Genomic DNA, 8200 nt, shown 5'->3' on the forward strand with positions numbered 1-8200 from the left:
GTTTTTACATCTTTGATAAAGGGTTAAAATCGGTGGCCGCTGGCGCCAAAAGTCCGTCTAAGCACTGGGGAGTCTTAAAACACCTGAAAATACAAAAAAGGTTGCTCTATGTTATTAAGAACAATTGTCAAATAATTTATGACATCGCCTAATAAGCGCTGTTTAAATTATATCTATGGTAGGATTATTATATGGCCGAATCTGCAAGAGTAGTGCTTTCAAAGGCCACAAGAAGTTTTTTTTCTAGCTTGATGAAAGAATAGCGCATTGAAACCATACAAAGAAGAGGCAGCACACAAGGTGCTTCTTGCGTTGCCTCCTCCTCGTTTCTACGTGCTTTTTTGGCCATGCTCTTGTGTCGCCAACTTTGTCAGGTATGTTTTATCTAACATCTCCTGATCAAGGGAGGAGCTTAATGCGAAAATACTGTATCGCAATGTTACACAGGAGGTGCGCTTTCTGCGTTCTGAAACTGTTATAAAGAGTTCTTGTACCTTCAGAATTTTGTTTAAAATGCAGGCACGGACTGCAAACAGTAACTCTGGAAAAGTGCACTTCTGATGAGACTACCAGCTTACAGGAAATTATTCAACTCTTTTCATAAAATTATAAATGTTGCAAAGCATTCCTGCAACATTGGACTGTGTCGAAGACCGAAAGCCCACCAGAGTGGTGCGTTACGCCGTTTGAACCCACGGAAGCAGTCCGTCCGACATTCCATTTACCTGCTAAATATTTGAAGAGAAATAAGGATTTGAACGGTAGTCACTGGTGAATTCAAGATTTCTCTATAAAGGCGGCTTTTCACTCGTGTATCGATAAACTACACAAATTTTCTTCCCCTGTACTCTGTTCACTTTCAGAGTACGGTTTTTGAATATGGTTGCATATGTATTTTTCACCGCGTCTACGCATGCAGGCTTATATGTTAAAAAAATAACGGTCGGAAAATAGTGTTGTGCTCAGTGAGAGGACTTTCATAGTCGCACCACTCACATGTTGGGACTGTGAGGCAGACCTCGCGGATGCATCCTGTTTGCGGTCGAACACACCAGTGGTTTATCGGACAAACGGTTTTCTGCAATGCAAAAGAAGCGTGCATTCGCCTGACATCACGCACGAACAAACACTCGATCGCAAATTCCCCATGTCATCGTTTATGCAAACTCAAGTAACCGATCTCCGGTAGTTCAGCGCGGAAAAATTTAACTGCAAGATTTCAATTTAGACGCATGCCAAATAAAAATTGTACATTCGCGCGGCCAGCTTGTAGCATCTTTTTTTTTTCTGCTTCTGCTAAAGAAGCTGGTACAAAACAGCTGAAAGCTCCCATCTTGCCTTCATTTAAATGGGTCCGCCGCGGACGAGATTCGACCCTTCAACCTCGGGCTCAGAATCCGAACGGCATAGTCACCTAGCCACATTGGCGGGTAATACATGGGTCGATGGCAGAAGCAAGCACTAAGAGAAACGATGGCAATGTTGTTAAAATTTGCGTAAGAGAAGAAAGGCAGCGCGACAGTCTTATTCTTTGTACCGAAGGCAAACCTGCAGGCAAATCACGGCTCAGTACCCCCTAAGACTAAAGTTTTTACCGCACGAACTTACGAAGCTCTTAAAGTCACACAAGAGAGAACCAGGGGAACACGAAGTGTCTGAAGATCTCAAAAACTTAGGGGTGCGCATTGTGCTCATAAAGTTTAGTAGTGTGTACGGAAAGTAGTGTGTACTAACCTTAACGGCACCGGACACGTGAAATGGAGTGAACGTGAGCTGATTAACAAGAAGGGGGACGTCAGTCTGCTTGTCGTGGTCAGGCACCAAATGACACCTTCAATAGGAAGGTTTCTGTCTTAGAAGTTTAAGCCTCCAAACTGCAAACCTCTTGGTAGGTGACCGACTGCGCCGAGCAGAGGGGCCAGGCGTGGAGAGAAGGTTGTGGTAAACCTCTCCGGCACCATTACGGTGCCGCCGAGATCCCTTGGGCGAAGAAAAAATGGGTAATATATCAGCAATTCCCTCCTTCATCAATGTTTGAAGCCTGTTTACAATGTTGATTTTTGTAGTTGTTCTATAAACACCGGTTTTAAAAACGTTTCAGGCATATCACACCTTAATTTTTATGGTTATAATGGCTCTCAGGCACCGGTTAGTGAAACGAAATCTGATAATATCGATGTAGATAAAAATATACACAGTATTCTGAGCACAATAGGTATTGCAGGGCTGTGTGAGAGGACATTGTTCTGTAGAAAACCTATTCAGGCTGATGATGATAATTGTTTGCTTCCAGAGTAGCATCCAGCTATCAGAAGACGTTCCCACAATGGCTTCCACCATAATGTGCACGCTGAGTCCGGGTAGAGTGGGCGAGGAAACAAATGCGGGTTAATGACATCCTAATCAAAATTAAGAGGAAGAAATGGGCTTTGGCAGGGCATGTAATGCGAAGACAAGATAACCGCTGGTCCTTAAGGGTAACCGAGTGGATTCCAAGAGAAGGCAAGCGTAGCAGGGGGCGGCAAAAGGTAAGGTGGGCAGATGAGAGTAAGAAGTTTGCGGGGACACGGTGGGCGCCGCTGGCAAAGGCTGGCTAATTGGAGAGACATAGGAGAGGCCTTTGCCTGCAGAGGGCGCAGTCATGCTGATGATTATAATGTTGAGTATTTTGTTACGCCGCATTGTGTTTGAATCGGAAGAGAAAAATATCCGGGCTCGAAAGAGCATGGCTGCTCATCGCGTCTCTCGAACCACTGACTGTTCCCCATTCCCATGTTCATTCATTAAATTCTTCCCCTTCATCACAAAATTAACGTCACGCCGCCAAGATCCTCAGTCAATCCTTCCTGGAAGAGATTCGGGTACTCAACAAGTAGAAGATTTGTTCTGTTTTGGCTATGAATAATATCTTTCTTCTTTTTATTTAGTACTAACACCGCATCGCATTCCCTCCGTCTCAACTGCCACCACAGCAGCGGCATACTGAGCTGGCACCGGTAAACCAGCCGCAGAGTCGCGGTGATGGTGGTACCGTCCAAGAACCTCCTGAGCGTGTCCGTGCAGTGCTGCATGAGTACACTCAGGAAACTGCTGTTTCCCATAGCATAACGCAACTTTAGTTCCTTGTTCTGCGGCACTGTACAAGAATGCCAGTACAGTCTGTCCCTTGCTTTCGCATTATGCACGGTGGGTGGTGATAAGGGCCTGTGTCAGGTTGTCGAGTCAAATTTTTATGCATGCCAGAACCAAATGCTGCATTATTGGGCCTACCACAAGTGTCGGAATTACTTTGATGAAACTAAATGTGACAAAGCATTGTCACAAACTTAATTTGTTAAGCCGTTAAATATCTCAACGGCAACAATTAGTGGCACTCCAGTCACTATAGATTTCAATTTATACTTCGCTCTAATAGCAGTTTTTTACTCATGTATCGACTAAGCAGATGAAGCTTCTTTCCCCGTGTTTTAAGTTATAGTTAGAGTAAGGTTGAACCACGCTGCAGATTAATTTTTTGAATATGGCGATGCAAAATCAACAAACTTTTTTCTGGCTATTTGGCTTCATCTGCTAATGCATGGCTAATATGTAAAGACAATTGCCACACAATAGTTTTGAAGCGCTGTTCCCACGTTACGAATTCAGGTTTAAATTCTGGTTCGCTAGAGGCGGAACTAGCATTGGGTTTATTTTTTTTTGCGACGTCACGACATCGTACGCCAGGAGTAGGAATTATGGAATTTACACCATACGCTAAAAGTGACAGAACGGTGGTGTTTGTCGAAGCTGTTGAATTACCTCCAATTGCTGTCATTCTGTCATACAAGAAATGGGGGAACCTCTATTCGCATTTCTTACAACACCAGACGTCCAGATTGACAACTGGCTATTAGTCTAACTGCCCGCCTGCTGCACTGCAGCGCGTCCTCATTTCTCACTGCCGGCTGGTTTTCTCAGTGTTGCTTCGATGGCGGAGTGCCCTGATGTTCGGTATATTTTAAGAGCGTTAGCTCTTACTCATCAAGTTTCGAGATTTCTTGGGGTCTGCTATCCGTCGCAGCAAATACTCATTACGTTTAGAGATTTCGTGATGTCTCCTACCACCCTGAAATCAAAGCGCCATCTGTGGCTGCAACTATAAAAAAGCGCATCTCGCATTTGTAGCGCCATCTACAATAGCATTGTAAAAACAAAAGACGCGTGCCAATGACGATGTCACGGTCCAATAGGGTGGATAGAGGTGGAACTATGAGAGTATGACATCAAGGGACGAAATGGCGACTTAGTTTCGGTTTCTCGAATTCAAGATGGCGGCCATTAAAATTGGTTGTGCCCTCTCATCCCTTTGGCGGCGTTTTTTAGCCAAGAATAATCATGAGCAGGTAAACTTACCCCCTAATAATAGCACCAACCCGAGAGCGAGGGCCTGAAGGATCATCGCGACTTCTGGAGCCAGCGTCCAGTGATCAGATCTCGCACAGCCAGGGACTTATGTTGATGCGTATCGTGGCTCGTGTCGTGAGCTCTTTTTATTGATGCGTAGCGTGACCGGGTGTGGTTTTAGGCCTGCATTTTCCCTGCGTTGGGCCACATTTCTTTAGGAAAGCCCAATTCTGGGAAACATAGGGGCCGATATGCTTCAAAGACTACAGGACGGTTGTCATGGGCTTTCACGAGAGCGCACCGATTCCCTCTTACTGAGATGCGAATCGAGCGCAAAAGAATGGTTGGAAAGACTTCTTGATTCCGATGAGGTGACTTTATAAAACCCTGAGCAATGCGCTCCGAAAAAATGCCACCTGTTGGCTCCGAAAAAAATGATGCTGCGTGGAGGCCGCATAAGGAAACAAAAATAAATTGTGCAAAGAGGTCTTGTTTTTCTCAGTTGTTGCCTCAACACACCATACCATACCACATAACGCTAACTGTCAGAAATAGCTCCGTGACAGACCAAAAGGGCAACCAGGGGCCCAATTTAGAACATTTCATTTTTTTTAAATGCGTAATTGTTGGCTAGTTGTGCATACTTAGGACTACAACGCAGTAGCAACATGGAAAAGAGAGGAAAAAACACGAACACAGCCGCTAACAACTGCGTTCATTACCTCAACCTGGCTTGTATAGGCTCCACCATTTTTCTTTCCTGTGGCCATGGCGTCAACAGCGACGAAAGCAATAGGAGGCGGCAAGCCAACGAACAATTCAAAGCCGCGGCAGGCCTGAATGCGGCGCCAGTCCAAGGGACTTTGCCACCACCGGAACCAGTCTGTCCGCGTCAGAGTTACGATGCGCAGGCAATTCGTCACAACGCGGTTTGTCTCCAGAGACGAAAGTATAGCCGTAAAACCTTGTCGGGCATGTCAAACAGCTTCGTTATTCGTCTGTACCGGCCCCGGTCCGCCAGTGAATGAGCGTGAGCCGCATTTGCGCAAGACTCATCTTAGACTCCCTAGGATAGGCTACACCTTTCCTGTTATACATTTATTTATTACGTGTATTATGAGCCACGAGGCAGACTACAGGTTTTCTCACTTAATTGCGTGCATGCACGGGTGTGTAGGAGTGAGTGACAGAGATACAGCGATTAAAGACAGCCTAGGCTGTCTGCTACGCAGCCAAGAAATTTTCTGCTAGTTAAGCTGGAACCTAATGAAAGCCATAAGCATGGAAAAAGCTTATGTCTTCATTACTCTTTCTCTGCCCTTATCCCAAAAAGTCCTAATTTCGATACAAATAAGTACGGTGCGCACATACGCCAGCCACCCATTCACGTTACGTCTATCTGCGCCCCCTCCCCCCCCCCCAATCCCCCCCCCCAATAACTCAGTAGGATTATTCTGCGTGCTTCTCGTCTAAGACCCAGTACACCACGTTGGTGCCATGTCACAAAATTTTTATCACTAATTCTCGCTACTTTCCGTTATACCTTAATGATAGATACCGCGGCACTACTATACCCAGCAATTCTGGACAAAAGTATTTTTCAGCGGGAAAGGCTTTATGAACTCAATTTTTAATATATTTTAACGTTTCAATATATGTCAGTCAATATATCCGCAGCTCTCTTTTCGGCAAGCCTGCATTTTTTTTTCTATTAACCTTTTTCCTGTCGTCATTAGTCATGTCCAGCTTTCTTGTACAAAAAATTGGAATATTGGAATATTGTGAGTTAATGTTATGGAACTATTGAAGATCATGGTTCATTCCTCTGATGCCCAGTGAATTCTTCTTTTTAAATTTTTTCCACTTCTCCCCGCGAGTAGTTAAAACCACCATAGAAAACCAATGGTGAACGTTTTTTCACAACTGCAGAAACGTTTATAGCAAGCAAATGCAAGCCTGCCGAGTAGACACCTGCGGATATATTGATTGCTTTTGCGAAATCTTTCAATATAAGAAAAAATAAGGTTCATGAACTCTTTCCCGTAGAAAAATGTTTTTTTTTTTTTTTCAGAATTGCTAAGCAAGTTCCATTGGTTCTATATGGCAGTCCAAGTTTTTCCATCGCTCAAATCAAGCAGTTTTTTTATTCAAGCGATAGAAAAACTTTAAAAATTTTATACGTATCGTAAGAATGAACCATTGCCTTCAATATTTGCGTAACAGTACCTTACAATATTACAAAATTAAAAAATTGTGTCCAAGAACGTTGGACGTGTTTCAGCTGTTATTAAGCCACTGCAGCCTCATCGATAAACATCATGACACAAACGCGGGTCTATGATCGCCGCTAAGCCTATCCTCGTGCCTATCTCATTATTAATGGACGCGTCCAGAAAGCTTCCCTGTCCAGTACGGTCGCTCTCGTAAGCCGAGTGGAACCATGCTCCCGCTGTGCACTGTTGTTTTCATTTCTTTTTATCTTGCCCAGTCTGGCCAATGTACCCCTTGAACTTTGAACAGATCGCTGCAGGTCATATTAGACAAAAGTAATTTTGAAAAGTAGTTAAATTGCATTACGAACTATTTTCTGACAATTTCATATGAGTAATTAAATTGCATTACGAATAACTGCTGGCAAAAAAATAAGGGCATTACAAGAAAGTTACTGCCGAAACTTTATGCCTTACTCCTGAATTACTTTTTGGCTTTCGTGCATACAAAAAAACTAAATAAACAAATCCAAACAAAGACCAATTTCTCTCTACATGTGACGCGTACATTCTGTAGTCTTCCCGACAAATTCCATCCCAGCGAACTATTCCTTCATCGCTCTTGTTTTCCATAGCATCCATAACAAAGATAATACACGCCGACAAATCAAAGAAAACAAAAGTACTGCCTAATACTCGCTGCTTTAACTGCACTTAAGACAAAAACGGGCGGAGAACCCGACGCCTTTGCTGCCCAGATCTGTTTCCTCCGTTGGAAGTGTTCGAACAAGGTTATTATTGATTCGGCGGTACCTGAAGGTGACCTCGGCTACCTGCACTCTGTAATGTCTGCGCCAAGTGCGTTTTCGCCTACGCGAGCAGCTCGGAGCGGTATCACAGCTTGCTATCGTGAGTCTTTTTTTCTTTTAGGACGAATGGGAGCCGAACCAGAGTCGTGCAACTGGAGCCTGCTCTATTTGCTCTTCTACCTTGGTGTGGTTTAGTTTGTCTTGACTTAGCACCATTCGGTTTGGGCGCTAAGCCAAGCTAAACCAAGCCAATAGCCAAAACAAGCGAAGACACAGAAGAAGAGAAGAAAGACGAAGAAGAGAAAGCGGAAAAGAACAACAAGACGAATGAAGAGTAGAGAAAGAAGAGAAGAAGAAAGTCGGAAATGGAGGGACACCATCATAGAGTTCAGAAAGCGGAAGAGAAAAAATTACTGGATAAACTAGTCTAGACATGAGTTAAAACATGACGGCTTTCCACTACGCTGTCCCTTATAGTTTAGTCACTTTTTTTTCAATTCTTATCAACCGCACGTGCTGCTGTGCTAACAACAAAAAGTTCGCGGAGCGGAACACTCATACCTACAGGCGCTCCCTGTGTTTGATTCAGACACGACGGCCGATGCAATCTATGGAAAACACATTGCTCGCTTGACGGAAAAGGAGGCGCCCGAGACGCCGGGGGCGCATGGTGCGGAACGAAGGTTTCCCGGACGCCGCCTTCCGTGCATCTCCACGAGGGTGCACAATTGCACAACAATTGCACAACAATTGCACAAGGGCGGCCGCCCGGAACCGACACCGTTTCTTTTTTTGCAT

Source organism: Amblyomma americanum, chromosome 7 (assembly GCF_052857255.1).
Source record: "Amblyomma americanum isolate KBUSLIRL-KWMA chromosome 7, ASM5285725v1, whole genome shotgun sequence".
In the NCBI taxonomy this organism is placed as follows: Eukaryota; Metazoa; Arthropoda; class Arachnida; order Ixodida; family Ixodidae; genus Amblyomma; species Amblyomma americanum.